The sequence below is a fragment of the Sturnira hondurensis genome, unplaced genomic scaffold (assembly GCF_014824575.4).
Source record: "Sturnira hondurensis isolate 20B ecotype Veracruz unplaced genomic scaffold, ASM1482457v3 Scaffold0022136, whole genome shotgun sequence".
Taxonomy (NCBI): domain Eukaryota; kingdom Metazoa; phylum Chordata; class Mammalia; order Chiroptera; family Phyllostomidae; genus Sturnira; species Sturnira hondurensis.
The window spans coordinates 5246736-5268089 of NW_028094767.1; the positions used below are offsets into that span (position 1 = coordinate 5246736).

At 37.0% G+C, this 21354-nt stretch overlaps 1 protein-coding gene and 1 non-coding gene across 2 annotated transcripts in view; both read right to left on the reverse strand.

The window, feature by feature from the left end:
• COL19A1 (collagen type XIX alpha 1 chain) overlaps positions 1 to 21354 on the reverse strand; it is a 341924-nt gene that overhangs the window by 200541 nt on the left and 120029 nt on the right. The window lies entirely within an intron of this gene.
• Positions 12478 to 12611, reverse strand: LOC118978762 (small nucleolar RNA SNORA77). The gene has a single exon (XR_005064790.1). It is a non-coding gene; the product is annotated as a small nucleolar RNA SNORA77 (small nucleolar RNA).

Here is a 21354-nt window from a genome sequence, read left to right on the forward strand (position 1 = left end):
TACTATATTATAAATTACATTCATGCAAATTCTTTTAAAAGGATGACTTCATACACACAGGATTAACAGAGATAAAGGCAGAGACAATTTTGTGTTCAAAGACCAATGCCCCTGCATTTTCAAACCTCAAAAAGACTTTGTCTTAAAAAACTTATTTGCTACATCAGAAACTGAACTTCTTTTATCTAAATGGATTAGAGCCAAAATTACTCACCTAGTTGCTTTTGTGACATAAACCTAATTAAGTTATCTGTCCAAGGGGGAGAAAGAATGTAATCTAACAAAATAACTTCTATAAAATCAGCTTATGTCAATTTCCTTTAATAACTAATATAGTAAATAAATTATAAATTTATTTCGGTTTATATTTTGTATATGAAAAAAAAATCCTCTTTGAAGAAACATTCTCATGGATACCTCATGAGCCATTTCCATAATCCAGTTGACAGTCCATTAATCTGAGTAATTTTAAACAATAAAATGATAGTATAACTAAAAAATTTATATGGTTTTTGGAGTTACAAATAGCAAAAGCTGTCACGTTTTGATTTGTTAATTAACCCATGGCATAATTCTGGATAAACTTGATTCTACATAAGCTCCAGTGTTTTATTGTTAATCTTTCTAGTCTTGGCTATCCAGTAAACTTGTCTAATTGCTATGGCAGGGAAAGCCACCGAATTGACATTTGTACACAGTCTAGGATTTAAGACTCTCTTTTTAAAAGCTAGACCTCAGAGAAATCTACTAGTAGGCAGTAGTCATTCATGTTTGCTAACATGGTCGCAGAATGTCCAAGTTTCTGAGAAACTCATTTTGTGGTTCAAGGACAAAGAAGACATTCCAAAAAATGTCACTGTAGATACTGCTACATGGCAGTAAACTAATGCATTCACAGAAGTGGTCCCAATGCACCATGTTGGCAAGATGGTATGCTGCAGCCCACCCTTCCCACTTAGCTTAAAATTGTAGTCACTGTATTAGGAATGACGAATGGTAAGACCCAAGGTATTTTCAGATTAGGTGAGGAATGGGGTGTGAGGGGAAGAAGGAAGGGTGGTAGGAAGGGAGAGAGAGAATAAATTTGATTTTAAAAAAGAGAGAGGCAACACAGCAAGAATAAATCCTGAGAAATGTGATACAGCAAGAGAGTACCTATTTAGGGAAGCCAGGCCTACGGTGATGCCTAAGCAGGCGACTTCAGCATGAGCAGGGTGTGGGCCCATTCTTCAGAATAATGAGTCTGGTCTGCCTCTCCTAAGGTGCATGTAGGCTGAGGCACACATTAGGGAGAATACTTCCTGAATAAAACATCACCAGGGAGAATTTTGAGTAAAATAATGGCATCTTTAATGAGTCCCCCCAGCTGATTTGGAACCCATGACANGAGAGAGAATAAATTTGATTTTAAAAAAGAGAGAGGCAACACAGCAAGAATAAATCCTGAGAAATGTGATACAGCAAGAGAGTGCCTATTTAGGGAAGCCAGGCCTAAGGTGATGTCTAAGCAGGCGACTTCAGCATGAGCAGGGTGTGGGCCCATTCTTCAGAATAATGAATCTGGTCTGCTTCTCCTAAGGTGCATGTAGGCTGAGGCACACATTAGGGAGAATACTTCCTGAATAAAACATCACCAGGGAGAATTTTGAGTAAAATAATGGCATCTTTAATGAGTCCCCCCAGCTGATTTGGAACCCATGACATACCTAGAATGAATTCATCTGTGTACTAGTGTACAAAATTCCACATTATAGCAATATGTGCGATAATATTTCAGGTCCTTTCCCAAATTCTCCATTTCATTTCATTTCATTTGCTGATGTGGGAAGGAGATGAAACTTGACACTCATCAGAGACAATTCCTTCTGTCACAGCTGCTGCCTAGGAATGCAGTGAGAATGACGGATCCAGAAGGAAACTCCACACTCACCACAAGCAAATCACAACCAGGTCCAGTGACTCGCTGCCCTCATGGTTGTCTGCAATTCGTGTTTGGTTTGACAAAGATGCACAGACTAGAGAGTTTTCTTTCTTGTTTGTTCTGGCATTAAATCCATAAACTTTCTACAAGGTCTCACTTAATTAGTGTCTGAAAGATGTAAAGATCAAAGAACTTAGCACCAGTAAAATCACAACCTTTCAGAGCTTCAGTTTCCTTATCAATAAACTTGACCTAGTAATATCATCTATCTCTTGGCATTATTTTGAGTGGCTACCTAAGAAAGGTGTTTATAAACTGTCCATAAGTATTACTTGTTTTTGTTAAAATCAAAACATGTAATGAACTAATGTAAACTTACAAAAGTGATCATTGTACTATGATTACATAAGAGACTATCCCTATTCATGGAAAATACACAATGAAGTATTTAGAGGTAAAAGGCCATGAAATAAGAAACTTATTCTCTGACTATATGGAAAAATAATATGTATTTGTTCATTTATAATTATGTGTAGTTATAGATTAATACTATGAGATAGAGAGAGAAACAAATGATCTATCATTTGAGGTAAAGGATATATGGGTGATTTTTGCACTATTTTTGTTTTTATAACTTTTGCTAATATTGTTATTATAAAGTTTGTGGCCTACTTTTACTCAATGAATCTTGACTGAGGAAAACCAATCCAATTATACATGCATGACCAGAAAATGTCTTTAAGTACCTGTTCACTTATTATCCAGTTTAGAATCTGAAACCTCATAATAAGTAAAATCATTCCTATTAAATTTCTGAAAGGCTTATATTATTTTGAGTCTATTTAACTAAGGCAGTGTCGAGCATTCAGGAAAAAATGGTCACATGACAACTCTATGAAATGTCCTATGCCAGGCACTGGAGATAGGAAGCCTCCACATTGCTGTTTGGAGAAGATCAGCCTCTGATTACTGATGAAGAAAACCACAACTTTGAGAGTCAAAGGGGTTCAGTAGTGAGATATGTACTGAGGGCATCTGTGGTCAGGAAGAAATCCTGTTGGGCATGAACACTGAGTTAAGCTTTGAAATATAATTAGGACTTAAATAGTGTGCAGGAACCTGGAACATGTTATTTTTACAGCAGGGAAGCGGTTAAAGAAGCCTGGTTTTCATGTCATAGGGATTCAGAAGCGAACTGGAAGAGGTTCCTACTGACTAAGAATGAGACCATTTGAGGATCAATAAGGAAAATTACAATGGATTAAAATATGTTTATAACACTAAAAAACAAGCAAATGAAATAGAACATAATTTGTAACCACTGGAAGGTACTACAGAATCAAGTCATTATTTTGAAAAATAGTATATCAATGGAAAGAGTCAAGTACTTAGCAGAAATTTCCTTTGTGAACCATATCACTGGGTAATCAGAGTAGATAGGGAAAGTTCCTTCAGCTAATAAATGTAAAGGAAATGATAAAATTAAAATATCACCACTTTGCAACCCTAAGTGAGGTAATGAGTATAAGTATGGCTGACCAATGTCTGCTGTCATCACAAAAAGAGATTTTCTTACATTAGGTCACTTATGAGAGACAAATGCCATATGACTTATGAAGTAGTCTTGCTGAAAAAAAAATCATACCTAAATCTGATCTAAACACAGAGATGAGAGGAGCATATTAAACTGCATAATGGTGATGTAATCAAATCCAGACTGGGAAATTCTTCAAGACAAACAAATGTGCTTCCTTAACAAATAACATAATAAAAACAAACAACAAAACAACAGAGAGCTATAGATTGGGATACAGCAGACAAGTAGTCTCTTAAAAGCACAGGAACCAACTGGAATGTGTGAGCTTTTGTTTTGATTCTGACAAAAGGGAACTACTTAAAAATTTTATGACTTTATTATACTATTGGAAATATGAACACTAAGTGACTATTTAATGACATTTAGAAATTACTATTAAGACTTCCAGCCAAGATGGAGGTGTAGGTGGAAACACTGTGCCTCCTTGCACAACAAAGTTTAAAGACAATAAAGTTTTGGTAACAAAAATGCAACCAAAACATGGAAAATTGAACTGTACCGAAGTTAGACAGCAACAAACAATTCATCCAGACTGGTAAGAGGGGCGGAGTCAGCGGCTAGCAGAGCGGGTTGTGCAGGAAAAAGTAGCCAGACTGGACTGATCCAGGTGCACAGGCGGCTGTTGGCAGATAAGAGGCATGGGGTGGCCATGGGCAGACCCAGTGGGGGCACAAGGTGGCTGGCTGACCGTGGTCACCCATTCATGCGCAGGTAAACCAGGCAAGGGAGTGAGCAGTGAGACAGACCACATAGGCTAGGGCTCCAGTGATTTAAAGGGAATTAGGGAATTAGGGAATTTAGGGAATTAGGGAATTATTAAAATTAACAGTTGATTTTAATTGATTATTAAAATAAATGATTAAAATCAACCTTTCGTTAAGTACAAATCTTAGAAGCCAGGGAATGTAAGAGCTATGATGCAAATGCTGGTGCTCATGTCTCTAACTTACAGATTTTAATAATTCCCTAATTTTAATTATTAAATAATTAGATAATTATTTAATCAATTATTAAAATCAGGGAATTTAGATTATTAAAGCCTAAAAGCACCAATTGGAAAAACTCTCGGAGTCAAGATGCTGGGAGAAGCTCCCAGGATCACAGAGAGTTTGTTGGAGAGACCCACAGGGTCCTGGAGAGTACACGGGCCCACACACCCGGGAACCAGCACCAGAGGGGCCCAATTTGCTTGTGGGAAGCCACAGAGGGAGGGGAAATCTGAGAGAGCGCAGAGCGGAGCAAAGCGCCAGTTTTTTTCCCTTTCTGACCCCAACCCCATATACAGCGTCACAACCTAGGGACCGGGTCACCTGGCCCTGGTGAACACCTAAGGCTCCATCCCTCATACATAACAGGTACAAACAGACCAAATATTATGACTGAAGAACAGCTCAAAGCCCCAGAGCCTATAATTCTAAGTGACCAAGAAATAGCCAACCTTTCAGATGCACAGTTCAAAACACTGGTGATCAGGATGCTTACAGAATTGGTTGATTTTAGTCACAAATTAGAGGAACATATGAAGGCTAAACTGATTGAAATGAAGGGAAATGCACAGGGAACCAATAGTGATGGAAAGGAAACTGGGACTCAAATCAAGGGAGTGGACCAGGAGGAAGAAAGAAACAACCAAATGAAAAAGAAGGAAGAAACAAGAATTCAAAACAATGAGGAGAGGCTTAGGAACCTCCAGGACATCTTTAAATGTTCCAACATCTGAATTATAGGGATACCAGAAGGGGAAGAGGAACAGCCACGAGTGGAGAACTTATTTGAACAAAAAATAAAGGAGAACTTCCCCAGTCTGGCAAAGGAAATAGACTTTCAGGAAATCCAGGAAGCCCAGAGAGTCCCAAAGAAGTTGGACCCAAGAAGGAACACACCAAGGCACATCATAATTCCACTGCCCAAGTTTAAAATGAAGGAGAGAATCCTAGAAGCAGCAAGAGATAAGGAGACAGTCACCTACAAAGGAGTTCCCATCAGACTGTCAGTGGATTTCTCAAAAGAGACCTTACAGATAAGAAGGGGCTGGAAAGAAGTATTCCAAGTCATGAAATCCAAAGACCTACAGCCAAGATTGCTTTATCCAGCAAAGCTTGCATTTAGAATGGAAGGGCAGACAAAGTGCTTCTCAGATAAGGTCAAATTTAAGGAGTTCATCATCACCAAGCCCTTATTTTATGAAATGTTAAAGGGACTTATCTAAGAAAAAGAAGATAAAAAATATGAACAGTGCAAGGACAGCAAACTCATAGTTAGTAACAACCACACCTAAAACAAAAGCAAACTAAGAGGACAGCTAGATCAGGAGTGGAAACATAGAAATGGAGATCACATGGAGGGTTAGCAACAGGGGAGTGGGAGGAGGAAAAGAGGNGTGTAGGTGGAAACACTGTGCCTCCTTGCACAACAAAGTTTAAAGACAATAAAGTTTTGGTAACAAAAATGCAACCAAAACATGGAAAATTGAACTGTACTGAAGTTAGACAGCAACAAACAATTCATCCAGACTGGTAAGAGGGGTGGAGTCAGCAGCTAGCAGAGCGGGTTGTGCAGGAAAAAGTGGCCAGACTGGACCAATTCCGGCGCACAGGCAGCCGTTGGCAGATCTGAGGCATGGGGTGGCAATGGGCAGACCCAGTGGGGGCACAAGGTGGCTGGCTGACCGTGGTCACCCATTCATACACAGATAAACCAGGCAAAGGAGTGAGCAGTGAGACAGACCACATAGGCTAGGGCTCCAGTAATTTAAAGGGAATTAGGGAATTTAGGGAATTAGGGAATTATTAAAATCAACAGTTGATTTTAATGGATTATTAAAATAAATTATTAAAATCAACCTTTTGTTAAGTACAAATCTTAGAAGCCAGGGAATGTAAGAGCTATGATGCGAATGCTGGTGCTCATGTCTCTAACTTACAGATTTTAATATTGATTTTAATAATCCCCTAATTTTAATTATTACATATTTAATAATTAAATATTAAATAATTAGACAATTATTTAATCAATTATTAAAATCAGGGAATTTAGGTTATTAAACCCTAACAGCACCAATTGGAAAAACTCTCAGAGTCGAGGTGCTGGGAGAAGCTCCCAGGATCACAAAGAGTTTGTTGGAGAGATCCACAGGGTCCTAGAGAGTACACGGGCCCACACACCCGGGAACCAGGACCAGAGGGGCCCAATTTGCTTGTGGGAAGCCACAGAGGGGGCAGAAATCTGAGAGAGCGTAGAGCGAAGCAAAGCGCCAGTTTTTTTCCCTCTCCCCCGCCCCCATATACAGCATCACAACCTAGGGACTAGGTCACCTGGCCCTGGTGAACACATAAGGCTCCATCCCTCATATATAACAGGTGCAAACAGACCAAATATTATGACTCAAGAACAGCTCAAAGCCCCAGAGCCTATAATTCTAAGTGACCAAGAAATAGCCAACTTTTCAGATGCACAGTTCAAAACACTGGTGATCAGGATGCCTACAGAATTGGTTGATTTTAGTCACAAATTAGAGGAACATATGAAAGCTAAACTAATTGAAATGAAGGGAAATGCACAGAGAACCAACAGTGATGGAAAGGAAACTGGGACTCAAATCAATGGAATGGACCAGAAGGAAGAACAAAACAACCAAATGAAAAAGAAGGAAGAAACAAGAATTCAAAAAAATGAGGAGAGGCTTAGGAACCTCCAGGACATCTTTAAATATTCCAACATCTGAATTATAGGGGTACCAGAAGGGGGAAAGAAACAGCCACGAGTGGAAAACTTATTTGAACAAATAATAAAGGAGAACTTCCCCAGTCTGGCAAAGGAAATAGACTTCCAGGAAATCCAGGAATCTCAGAGAGTCTCAAAGAAGTTGGACCCAAGAAGGAACACACCAAGGCACATCATAATTACACTGCCCAAGATTAAAATGAAGGAGAGAATCCTAGAAGCAGCAAGAGATAAGGGGACAGTCACCTACAAAGGAGTTCCCATCAGACTGTCAGCGGATTTCTCAAAAGAGACCTTACAGGCAAGAAGGGGCTGAAAAGAAGTATTCCAAGTCATGAAATCCAAAGACCTACAGCCAAGATTGCTCTATCCAGCAAATGTTTCATTTAGAATGGAGGGGAAGATAAAGTGCTTCCCAGATAAGGTCAAATTTAAGGAGTTCATCATCACCAAGCCCTTATTTTATGAAATGTTAAAGGGACTTATCTAAGAAAAATAAGATAAAAATCTGAACAGTGCAAGGACAGCAAACTCATAGTTATTAACAACCACACCTAAAACAAAAGCAAATTAAGAGGACAGCTAGATCAGGAGCAGAACCATAGAAATGAAGATCACATGGACGGTTAGCAACAGGGGAGTGGGAGGAGGAGAAGAGGGGAGAAGGTACAGAGAATAAGTAGCATAGATGGTAGGTAGAAAATAGACAGGGGCGAGGGCAGGAATACTATGGGAAATACAGAATCTAAAGAACTTGTGACACATGGACATGAACAAAGGGGGGGATTGGTCGGGGAGGGGTGTGCAGGGTGGAGGGGAGTGAAGGGGGGAATGGGACAACTGTAATGGCATAATCAATAAAATATGCTAAAAAGGAAAAAAGAAGTTACTATTAAAAAGTATGTGTGATAATGGTATAGAGGTTATATAAGAAAAAGTTCTTATTATTTAGAGATACACATTGAACTCTTTATAGATGAAGCATATACTATTGGGGATTGCCTCAAAATCTTAAAGGAGGGGGCGGAGATGAAACAAGATTGGCCATGAGTTGAAGCCAGCTGATGTACACGTAGGGATTTGTCGCTGTATTCTATATACTTTTATGTTTGTTTGCAATGTCTTCAATAACTGCTTTAATATGCTTGAGTGTATGTTCTTTATTTTACATAAAGATATGTGAAGAGTATTTGTATGCCCACAAATAAAGAGATATGTTTTTATACATATTCATAATTAAACTTATTAATACCTAAATAAGAAGGTGCTAAAAGGGCAAAGCCCTAGAAATGAAGACAAAAGTTATTCATTCACACCTGATATCTAGCATTAACAAAAAATCTTATGTGTATGAGACACTCTTCTCAGAGCTTTAATCCATTTTTTTTTGTAGATGAGGAAATGGAGGTGGAGAAAGGACAAGCGTCTTGACATAGCTAATAAGGGGCAGAGACAGGGTTTGGACCCAGGCAGTACTATTGTATGGCTCAGGCTCTCCAGCTTTAGTCTATATCTAATTCTGTGCTTAATTATTGGGCAAGGTCCCATGTTTTAGGTAGGAAGTAGATCACAGGAAATGAAGGAAGCCTATCCGGAATGAGGGAAAGGTAAAAGTAAAGGCACAAATATAAGGACCAGCAAGTTAACTGGTTTGAGTAAAGCACAGGATTCTGAACAAGAGAAATGCTGTGAAAGGAAGTTAGAAAGTCAGACAAGATCAGATCATGAAAGACCATGAAGGGCAAGGTAGCAGTGTCAGGACAGCTTCTTGTAGCCATTTGGGAGGCACTGACTCTTTGAGTGGAAGATGGACACTCTACTTTTTGGAGATTAATGGAGCTTAGCCTATAGGAGAAATTATTGGGAGGGTTGAGATTAGAAGTAGGAATTTGGTTAGGAGGCTACTCCAACCATTTAGGCAAAAGCAAGGAAGGCTGGAATTTAGGGTAACGGCATGGGAATGAATAAGAAGGGCAACTAGGGGTTGCTACAGAAGCAAGAGACAGAGAGAAATGAGTTAACAAAAATGAAACGTTTGGGAGGGTGGTGGTGTTATCACTGAAGCAGACGTGAGAGAAAAGAGGAAGGATGTTGTTTTGAACATACTGAACATAAGGAAATAAACAAAGACATCCAGGAAGATAGATCTGGTAGGTAATGGAGTAAAGTAGATCTAAATCAGGAGAGAACTCAAGTGTACGGTAGAGATTTGGGGACTCATCCTGCTGAGAGGTGATGGTTGAACTGGTAAGACAAGTGAGACTACTGAAGGAAAAAGGGAAGGTAGTGTGGTTTGAGTCTCCAGTCTCTCACAGTATTGTGAGACCTTTAATACATGAATATTGTTTTCTATTATTTTCTACTCCTCTAGCACAAAACCCAATAAACTCTCTTGTCTGATTCATGAAGAGTTAGTTATAAGAGGTACTAGAAATAATTTTTAACCAGTGTTTTGATCTTCCAAATGATCCTAGTATGACATTTATTTATTGGCAATGAGGATAGTTTGTTTTCTTACTGTCTTATCTGGGAACCAATGAATAGGAAAAGGCCAAATCTCAAAAGCAAGCTTGGCCCTGGCTGGTGTGGCTCAATGGATTGAGCAAGGGCCTGCGAACCACACGATCGCGGTTCGATTCCCAGTCAGGGCACATGCCTGGGTTGCAGGCCAGTTCCCAGCAGGGGACCCACAAGAGGCAACCATACATTGATACTTCTATCCTCTCCTTCCCTTCCTCTCTAAAGATAAATAAATAAAATATTTTTAAAAAGTGAGCTTGTACTAGAGGACTCAAGACCCTTTTCAGACAGTCAGGCTTGCAATGCTGTTATAGACTGAGGCATCTTTATTGCCTGGACTTTACTACTCAGTAGTGATAGTGTTATGATTCACTGTTGAACTGTTAGCCAAATTTAGCCAATAGGAGAAGTAGAGAAAATGACATAAGTTTTTACCTGCCTCTAACATAACGAACCACTGATAAATAAAGGTGTAGTTAGTTCAGAATGAAACCATAGGAATGGGGAAAGAAAACTAAAAATGCTGCCCATGTACACATTAAAATAATTTCTAATTTAAGTTTAACATTTCTTTAAAAACCAAAAGATCTGTCTCTTACAGCAAGGCAAGTAGCAAACCATTTCAGAGTCTTTTCCAGAACCCATATTATGAGTCAGAATACTTAGTTTAAAGCTTTAAGAGTTCAAATAATTATCTTTTATACTTACGCAGTTTATTCCTCCCATGTCAAAACTTAACGTTCATACTTAATTTCAAACTTCCCACATTTTCCATTTACTTCAACCTTGGGCTGAGAAAGCCCAGTATTTGACTGGATTTTTTAGGGCACTTTTATGATATCCACAACTCAATTCAGTAGGGGTTCTTTACCAGAGAAGGAAGAATTTTAGAGAGCTCCTAAGTAAGCAGAGCTGGGAATCCTTATCAACAATCAAGAACCAACACCACAGGGCAGTTAAACAGGGCTGGGAGGCCTTTTGTTAAATACAAATCTTAGAAGCCAGGGAATGTAAGAGCTATGATGTGAATGCTGGTGCTCATGTCTCTAACTTGCAGAAAACTTCACAAGCTCATAAGCACTAGATGATTCTATGTGCTATAACCACTTTGTGGGACCAGTAACCACGCAATTCTCTCAAGAACTTTAAGCCAGTAGTGTGAGATTTGTTTTAAATGTTGAGGGCAAAGGGGAACTAGCCAGAACCTAGCTGTAAGGAAACAAAAGGTGTTTTACTAACTAATGCAAAGAGGCCGGACACACCCGAAGAACAGGGCGTGCCAGAGCAACGGTCAGTCAGGCAGATAGCCATCTAGACAGTCACTAGGGGGGAAAATTTTACCCCTGTGCACCAGCTCAACTGACCAATCAAGTAAAGGAGCACGAGCCAGTGCACGAGTTAACTCACCAATAATCAGTAACCCTATTGTGCCCCTGAGCCAACCGCTAACCGCCACATCTGCTTCTGTATCCAGCTTGCTTGCGCGCCTCCATAAAACCCTAAGCCTGTAAGCGTTTGGCGAGACTCTCATTTGCAGCCCTTGCGGGCACCGTGTCTCCGGACACTTTGGAGAGTTCGCCCCTGTGCAGGTTAAACTTGGCCAATAAAGTAACATCTTTGGAACCCCGAAAGTCTCCGACATTTGTTCTCGCGGTTGGTGAATGCAACATAAACTTATTTCAACCACCAGAGTTGATGCTTTTCAGTAGCAAGTGAAGACTTTTCTTTCAGTGTGGCCTTGTATTTGGGCCACAGGCAAATGCAAAGGTGCTATTGTTTGTACTTCTAAAGTGAAAGAAAATGGGGAAAATTTAGAGATAGGGCCATTAGTTAATAATAATAGAATTCCAGTTTTTATAATTCAATGTTTGAGGAAGATTATGGAGTGAAGTGACATGACAAAAGCTTTTTATTTTGTTGTGTTCTGTCTTGGTTAGTTGAGAATCGGTTATAATCACTGAATATCCATAGGCCTTGAGTGAACACTGGTGGGGTGACGCCCCCTGATTTTGAACCACCAAATGATTTTTAAAAGACACCAAAAGCCCTAGCAGGGAAGAGGATTCCTGAGGAAAAATTGTGCTCAAATCCCTACTCACACAGTTCCCAACAGTAGCTGCAAAGTTAGAGCTGACTGGCTTGGCATTAGAGCCAAAAAGCTCAGTGACTTATGTAAATCCAAAGTGGGTAGCACTGATCAGGTCGGTTTCAAAGTATACCTTGCAGAACATGGAAGGAGTTACGGCACACACTCTGTAGTCAGAGTACACACAGGCAGCAGAATTCAGCCTGGATAGGACTCCAGGGGTTGGCTACCTTATGTGGTTGGCTTTGTAGATTTAAATAACCACTTCTTTCAAATTTCAGCTGTTGTGCAAGAATCTCTAATGGAGCTCACTAAAATGCAAATTTCACAGCACATGCCTAGACCTCTTTTCCAGTAGATCCAGGGACGTGAGAGGAGCAGGTATGTTTGAGCACCCAGGAGATTCTGATATAGGTGGTCTGTAGACGCCATTATGACACTGCATACAATTTATACTTGATGCTTTTCATTAAAGTACACCCCACCGATGAGTAACAATTAATAACCTCAGCTTATACTGAAACACATGCCCTCATTTTTCTGATGTGTGAAAGGAGGATTTGTTATACATAGCAATCTGTGTCATTAAACAGTTTTACTGACAGATATTGTTATAATTATTACTTTTTTTCCCATGTCCCTGACCAGCTGCATTACCCTTGGCAGGCCAAGGTAGTCACAGTACCCTGGAATGTTCCTGCGGCAGACAAAAACAGCATTCTCCTGCATTCTCGCCACTGCATCTGGGTGCACAGTGGGTCAGCATGACAGATATTATTTTTAATGGAAACTTTTCTAGGTATATTATTTGAAATGAAAACCACTATAAGTAATTATAAAATTTGCTTTCTTCCTGGCTTAGTAGACTGTCTTACTGGAAAAAAATTACTTTTGAATTTTCATTTTTCTTAACTAAGCAACATAACAACATTCAAGGTCTAGGTTACTATAGCCAAATCTCTAAGTAGAATATGATAAAGAGAATATATGTTTTAACAAGGCTCTGAACTGTATTTTCCAAAGACCCTAATGGACCCACCGGAGGTGTTATAATCTATTAGATTCAATTTATGTAGGTAAAAAGCCTTTAAATATGCATTTTATGATAATATGCTTTTTAAGATGTCCCCTGATAGATATTATACACACTACTGAACCATAATAACTATTAACACAGTAAAATTAATAATATGCATTTTTAAATGGTCTAAACTTTCAAAGACACCCAGGAGAGACTTTTTTGAGTGAAGTTTTTGAAATAAGGGAAATTTTTACAATTTTGTGGACAAAGAAATAAATGTTTAAAGAACTTTTGAAGATGCTCAGTAATGGTTAAGGGAACTTAGTTTCCAGGATCCACATCTCTACTTTCTACTCACTACGCTCATTTTCAAGTGGTGCTGATTTTTCTGATTAAGCTCTGTCTCCAACAAACCTAAGTGCAACGTGTCTGAGTCTTCCCCCATCTTTCGTCTCCCTTTCTAATGGTGCTGAATGCATCGTGGGACCATGGACCTCTGGTTGGCAGACTAGGTGTTTCTATTCAGAGGAAAGAGTAGGAAGTGATTACAATGCCTCTGTCTGGCATTAGTCACTCTCCATTAACTCATTGAGAGTCTTTTCCAGTATAAAGTCAAAACCTGCTAACTTAAATAAGGAAATCATTAGGCTGAAGATTCCAAAACCACACTACACCAGAAAACTCCAATTAAATACTTTTAACTTAGTACTATTAAAACTTTGATAGTGAGCAATTCATTTTCAAGTCTTCTAATGCCCAAGGAAGTAATCTCTCCTCTAAAAGACATATTCTGAGGTATACTTTATGTGTTGACCCAAACTACAAGTAGAGAAACCTGTACTTACTCAAATTAAATCTAAAGAAATTTTCCTCAAATGCTACCAACTCTTAAAGGAAGCCTTTAAATTAACTCAGTAAAATTAATATGCATAACACACTTGATTATTTAATTTGCATTAATTCCATCTTTTAATTGTATTTTATTATTTATGCTATTACAGCTGTTCCCAATTTTTCTCCCTTCGCCTGCCTCTACCCAGCTCTCCCCACCACCCCAGTCAATTTGGAGTGCTCATGTCCATGAACTGGACATGAACATCTACTGTTGTTCATGTCCATGGGTTATGCATAAATGTTCTTATTCTAATCCCTTCATCATCTTTCATCCAGTCTCCCCTTCCCCCACCGCCCTGACAGCTCTCAGTCTGTTCCACACATCTATGCTTCTGGTGCTATTTTTTCATTAGTTTATTTTGTTCATTAGATTCCACACTAAAAGTGAAGAAAATTATCACTCTCCTATGAAAAAGGTTTTAAGCTGAATGCATATACTTCCACAGTAACATTCAATACTCAATATTAGTAGGTCAATGCCTAAAATGTTCTCAAGGAAAAAAAAGACTGTCCCAAGAATTATAACCCAACATAATTATCATTAAAGTATAAAGAAAAAAATTTGCGGGCTCTCTACATACTCTGTATATGTATATTTTTCATGGACTTTTTAAGAAGAAAATTAGAAGACAAGCATCAGCCAAATAAGAGAATAATACAGAGACTGTTATCATTCAGGCAAAGGACTGAAGACAAATTCCATTTAGCTGTAAGACTAAAAGAAAAAAAGAAAAATTGTGTATTGTGGTTAGAACTAAATGTAAATACTATAATATTAAAATTAGAAAATTACATACTCCTTCCAATTATATATTGGAAGGAGAGGAGAAAAAAGAAAAATAATATATATTATTTATATATTCATATAATATTAAATGTATTCATATTAAATATATTAAATATTAAATACGATAATATTAAAACTGTTGAAATTATATTCTCCTTCCAATTATATATATTGGAAGGAGAGGAGAAAAAAAGAGTGGCAATATGAATGTAATAATTCCTTTATCATTTGTGATGAGGTATTTAAAGACCATCTTTAAACCAATAAATTAAGTAACAAAGATTGCATGTCAATAACACCAAGGTAAAAACTAAGAAAAACAATGTAATTCATTGAAGCCAGACGACTGCAAGAGACAAAGAGTAGAACTATGCTAGTTCTGCCATCCCAGAGAAGGCCATCAGCAGATACTGAGTGCAGAAATAAAGAGCCTAGTTTACTTTACGAATATAAATGGCCACAGGAACAGAGCTTTTCCAAATTTTGAGGAGAAACAAAAAAGAAAACAATAAAACAAACTAATTAAACCCATAATTTTAAAATGTTCACAAAGAAACCTCCAGATCCTCTTGGCTTTTCTGGTGAGTTGTTAAAAACCTTTAAAGAAGAAAGGGCCCTGGCTGGTGTATCTCAGTGGATTGAGTGCGAGCTGGGAACCAAAGGGTCGCCGGTTAGATTCCCAGTCAGGGCACGTGCCTGGGTTGCAGGCCAGGTCCCAGTGGGGTCCATGTAAGAGGCAACCACCTATTGATGTTTCTCTAACTCTCTCCTTCCCTTTCTCTCTAAAAATAAATAAATAAAATCTTTTAAAAAAACCTTTAAAGAAGATATGATATAAATATTACACATACTCCTTTGGAAACCAAGAAAGATTATAGCTTTCATTATATAACCCCAGCATAACTCTGACACCGAAATCTGACAAGGAAATTACAAGAAAGGAATTGCTCAGGTTTTTCATAAACAGATGCAAAACTCCTTAAAAAAGGTATTAGCAAATTGGATCTGCTGATATAAAAAAAAGGGACAATACATCATGAATAAAAAGAAAAATCATACTCGTATTTCACCAGCTGCAGAAAAAGCACTTAAAATTTTTAGTATCTGAATAGGTATTCAAAGGAAAACTCAGAACTATCTTTCTCATATTCCTTTTATCATAAAGTATTTCTACAAAAATATACAGCACATTTAATTATGAAATATTGAATTATTTCCTTCTGATTGTATGAAGAAGACAAGAATGCCCACTATAACCATTTCTATTCAATATTGTACCAAAAGCCCTAGCCAGTGCAACACAGCAAAAAAGAAATCCAGTGAATAAGAACAAGAATGGAAGAATTAGAATTGCTTATTCATATATGACATGATAATCTACACACTTAGAGTTGATTGATTGACAGAGCAAAGTTGCTGAATACAAGGTCAATAAACAAAACAATATATTTTAGTATTCTAGCAGCAAAAAATAAAAAGTTAAAATCTAGAGTTAGTTACAATAGCACTAAAATATCAAATATGTAGTAATAATACAACATATCATTTAAAAACTCTACAGTGAAAATTATATAACTAAGAAACAGTAAAGAAAGCCTAAGTAAATAGGTACACTAAATATTGAATGACTATGTATTATCACAAGATAAATCCTCCCATATGATCTATAGGTTGAAAGAAAACTCATTCAAAATCTCAGCAGATTGTATGTGTGTGAGTGTGGAAATTGACATATTGACCTTAAAATTGACATGGAAATACCAAGGTCCCAGAGTACCCAAGATACTCTCAATGAGCAAAGTGAAAGGACTTTTGCTTTAGTAATTTCAGTACCATACTTACTACGAAATATCAGTACATTAGGAAATTTATTGGTTCAATGTAGACAAATAAATCAATGAAACAGAATAAAGAATCTTCCATCCATCCTTCCTCTCTTCTCTATTTTTGCATTTTCATTTTTATTCTTATTAAATTACTCCTGTGTGTGTCTGATCCTGCCCTTATCGTTGTCATGATCCTAGTTCAATTTCATCCATATACCATTGTGGCACTTTAGCCAGCTGGTTTTCCTGCCTTCAACCTATTTTTCTTGTACTTGTTATTTAAAATTAAAAATTACATAAAATACAAACATAATTTTATATAAACTCCTAAATGTAATTACATAAAACATATTTTAGTACAGATTTGAAAATATTTTTGTCAAATATTTGATATATGCTCAAGGATATATGTAGTGTACATATCTATAAATATGTATAATAAGACAATCAATATATATTTATACATGTTTTATGACTATAAAACATACACATAAACCATTTATATGTTAAATATAAAGTTTATAAATGTAAAATATTTTAGATATAAAGTATTTTTAAATATAAAAATATAAGTTATGACAATAAAAATAAAACATACTCTTCTTTCCTTACTTTTTTAATAATGCCTTCACTAGATGCCAGGTTTCTGTTATGAACTTTGTATATATCCTTCCAATTTTTTTCTTCAAACTCATATAATCATAACTGGATACACACAAACACACACACACACCATGAACTTTGTCCTCTGTTTGCTTTAAAGAGTTGGTTACATTATACATATTTTTCTGCATTTTAATTTTCTCCCTCAACATTATTTTCTATAAATCAATTTGGATTACCTGATAGAGTCCTAAGTGATTCTCTTCAATAGTTCCATAACACTCTATAATATAGAAGTACCACAATTTATTCAAGTGTTTTCTTGTTAATGACTATTTACACTGTCCCCAGTTTTTTGCCGCTATAAACCATGCTGCAATAAACACCGTTAAATGCATGTGGTCTACTTTGTATAAATCAGAGTTTCAAGGAGTTTGCTAGAGAAAGGGATTACCATTAATTTTTAAAAACACATGTTGCCAAATGGCTTTGCAAAAGAGGCTGCAACTCTCCACATCCCACAAGCAATGAATGTATGGGAATGCCTTTGTCCTTAAGTCACATCCAGCAACAGGTGCCAGAGTGATATGTGTGAAGTTACAACTCATAATTGCTATAAATTACATGTCACTGACTACTAGTGAATCTGAGCCTTTTATATATTTGCTAACATTTTGGGTTTGCTCTGTAGCAAATCTATTCATATATTTTATTTGCTCTAAAAAATAAAATGTTCATATTTTCTCATTAATTTAAAAAAACTCTTTGAAAAGTAAAAATGTTAACTGATTGTCTGTTAATTGTATAATAACTTTACTAGAACTGTCATTTTGTAATACATTTTTGTTATGGTCCTTTACCATTAAAATGTTTAATTTTCTACGTATAATACATCTGACCTTTATTGTCCCTGGGTGCAAAATCTTGGTCAGGTATACCATTGCCCCTAGCTTGTACTAATGCAAAATATATATTTTATTTTGACATTTACATAAATCCTTCATCCATTTTGAATTCATATATTTTATAGAATATAAGATATTTTTCATATGGATACGGTCAGTACAGCCAGCACATCTTTAGAATAAGTCATTTTTTCCTTTGAATAGAAATGTAAACATTTATTAAATTCTTATAAATTCTAGGATCAATTTCTAGATTCTCATTGCTATTTTACCTACCTTTTAACTACATAATATAATATTTATGTTATTATGGTGACTTTATAGAATGATGTGCTGTGCAGTAAAGCAAATACAACCTTACTTTGTTCTTTCTTACAATTTTGACTATTTTCAGGTATTCATTTGTCCATATAAACTTTAAGTAATTTTATCCAACTTCAAAACAAATTATATAACATGCCGGACTTCATACTTGTATTGCATTAACTTTACATATTAATTTTGAATTAATGAACTTTTATATTGTAACTTTAAAAATGGTATCTACCTCATTTAATCTTATTTTGTATCCTTTGATTTTCTGTGTAGATATGGTCTTTTCTTATTCAAATTTTCCCAGATTCCTTATTGCTTTTGCTACTTTTAATGGAATATTTCCTATTTATATTTCTAATTGTTTACAGCTAAGGTAGGAAAATCTTCTGTTTTTTCAATATATCTCTTACCCAAATTCTTTTGGCAATTAAAAACTTTTTCCTACCATAGTGTCTTAGGCTTTCTATCTACACAATCAGACTGAAGTAAAGAGGAATAAGATTAATCTCTTCTTTTCAGTGCACATAAATTATTTAATTTTCTTGTGAAGTACTTGTGATGTCAATTTTAATACCTTGATTAATTTTGCTCCTTTAATTTTTAAACTAGCTCCCCACCCTTTTTTGAATATTTGCTTTTCTCTGTTAGCTTTTGAGAAATCAGCTGGCAGTTTTATGGGAACTCCTTTATAGGCAATTGTCTGAAATTCTCTTGTTGCTTTTAAGATTCTCTCTTTATCTTTAATCTCGGGTAGTTTAATTATGATGTATCTTGGTGTGTCCCTCCTTAGATCAAACTTCTTTGGAACTCCCCAAGCTTCCTATACTTCCTGGAAGTACATTTCCTTCACAAGATTAGGGAAGTTTTTCTTCATTATTTTTTCAAATAAGTTTTCAATTTCTTGCATTTCCTCTTCTCCTCTGGCACTCCTATGATTTGGATGTTGGAACATTTAAAATTGTCTCAAAGGTTCCTAAGCCTCTCCTCATGTTTTTAAACTCTTGTTTCTTCATTCTGTTCTGGTTGAATGTTGATTTCTTCCTTCTGTTTCAAATCATTGATTTGAGTCCCAGTTTCCTTCCCTTCACTGTTGGTTCCTTGTATATTTTTCTTTATTTGCCTTTGAATAGTATTCACTTCTTCCTCTATTTTGTGATTATACTCAGTCATTTCTGTGAGCATCCTGATTACCAGTGTCTTGAACTCTGCATCTGATAGGTTGACTATCTCCTGGTTATTTAGTTCCTTTTCTGGAGTTTTGATCTGTTCTTTCATTTGGGCCATATTTCTTTGTCTTGGTGCAGCTGTTACATTGTAAGGAGTGGAGCCTTAAGTATTTGCCAGGGCAGGGCAACCCACTTAGCTGCGTTGTGGCACTATGTGTGGGGGGAGGGGTCAGAGAGGGAACACGGCTGCTTGATGGGCTCTCAGCCCACTTTCAGTCACTTTTTCCACTTCCCACAAGTGAATTGGGCCCTTCTGGTGCTGATTTCTGGGTGGCTGGGTTTGTGTACATTCCAGGACCCTGTGGGTTCCTCCTATGGACTCTTCTGTGAGACTAGGGTTTTCTCACAGGAAAACCACAACCTCCGCTGGTTTTTATGGCCAGAAATTTTGAGGTTTTATTTCCCCTTGGTAGAATCCTGTGTTGTGCAGTCTGTCTTGCTCCCCTGCTGTTCCTCCCAGTTTCTCTGCACATGAATATGGGACTCCCAAGACTGCCAGCTGCTACCTTGCCTGCATCCTTTCTTTCTCAGCTCCCATCTCCTCCCTTCCTACCACTCTGAATGAGTGTTTCTTTTTTAACATCTTGGTTGTTGGGCTTCCATACAATTCAATTTCTGGCAGTTCTGGTTGCTTTTTGTTTTGAAATTGGTTGTTGCCTTTGTTTTAGTTGTGTGAGGAAGTACTACCTATGCCTCCATCTTTGCTGGAATCTCTATTTCTTGGTTTCTTTATTACTGTTTATATCTAGGAATATATCTTGCAATGTATGTGAACATGTCTGTTTGTGAACTTAATTTTTTCCTAGGAAGCATGAGTTTTTCTAAATATTCCATGAATATACAAAATAATTATCTATAGGATAAATAATTCTCTCTTGTGTGTGTGTGTATATATACACATAGACACATTCAGACATTTCAAGCAATCAACTTAAATGAATAATACATAGCAAAATCTGTACATGCCAACTCAAATTATACCTGAAATTTCTGTTTCTCTTCTCAGGAACCAAAAGAGGAAATGACAGTAGCAAGGCTTTATGTCAACTCATGCTTATAGAGGTAACACATATAAAACCCCTGAGAATTCTTGTGACAACTTGAGGGTAGAGATCATAAGAAAAGACTGGACATCTGGCTAGTTAATTATTGGAATTTAAGATCAGTAAAATTTGGGGTTCTTTGGTAGGCATGGCTATTTACTAGCAGGTAAAGCCAGGAATTCACCACTTACACTTTATGATCAAATGCTAAAACTTTGCTACATTTCATGCTCTTTCTTTTCTTTCTTCAATCAAAGAAAGGATAAAATACTTTAAGTTGCCTTAGGATCTTAACTAGCAGAATCAACCTAGGCTAGAAACCAAATCCATTCACTCTCTCTTACACAAAAACTTTCAGATTCTATAAATGGCAAGAATAAAGAAAATAGAGAGCTTCAGAAATTCCTGGGAAATGCCAAGCAAAAAGCTTACCTAAAGTCTCATTTAAGTCAGCATGAGTATTTTAAAGGGCCATGAGCCTCTCTAATCTTTCATCTGGAGACTTCACATGGGTCTTCCAGCAGGAAGATTTTTCCAGAGATAACAAAGTTCTCTACCATAATGATTGCTTGCTTGGAGGTCAGGTGATGTCCTTACCCAGGAGAGTGAGCTAAATATGCCAGCAACTGAACTCTCAGAGGGAATCTCTTCATGTTATTTCATGGCAGTTCTCCTAGTTGAGCTCTCTACCTGAAGCTGTGCTTCAGTCAGGTTTTTACAAGTTCTTTTTTCCTCTGTTGGTCACTGCTTTTTATTTTGTTACATAATACACCCCATCTGGTTCCCTATACATCCTGTGTTTTGTTCCTTTCTGTGCCTTTGAATGAATTGTTCCATTTGCTTCTTCCTTGGTCTGGAGAATGCTTATTTATGCCTCAAGATACACT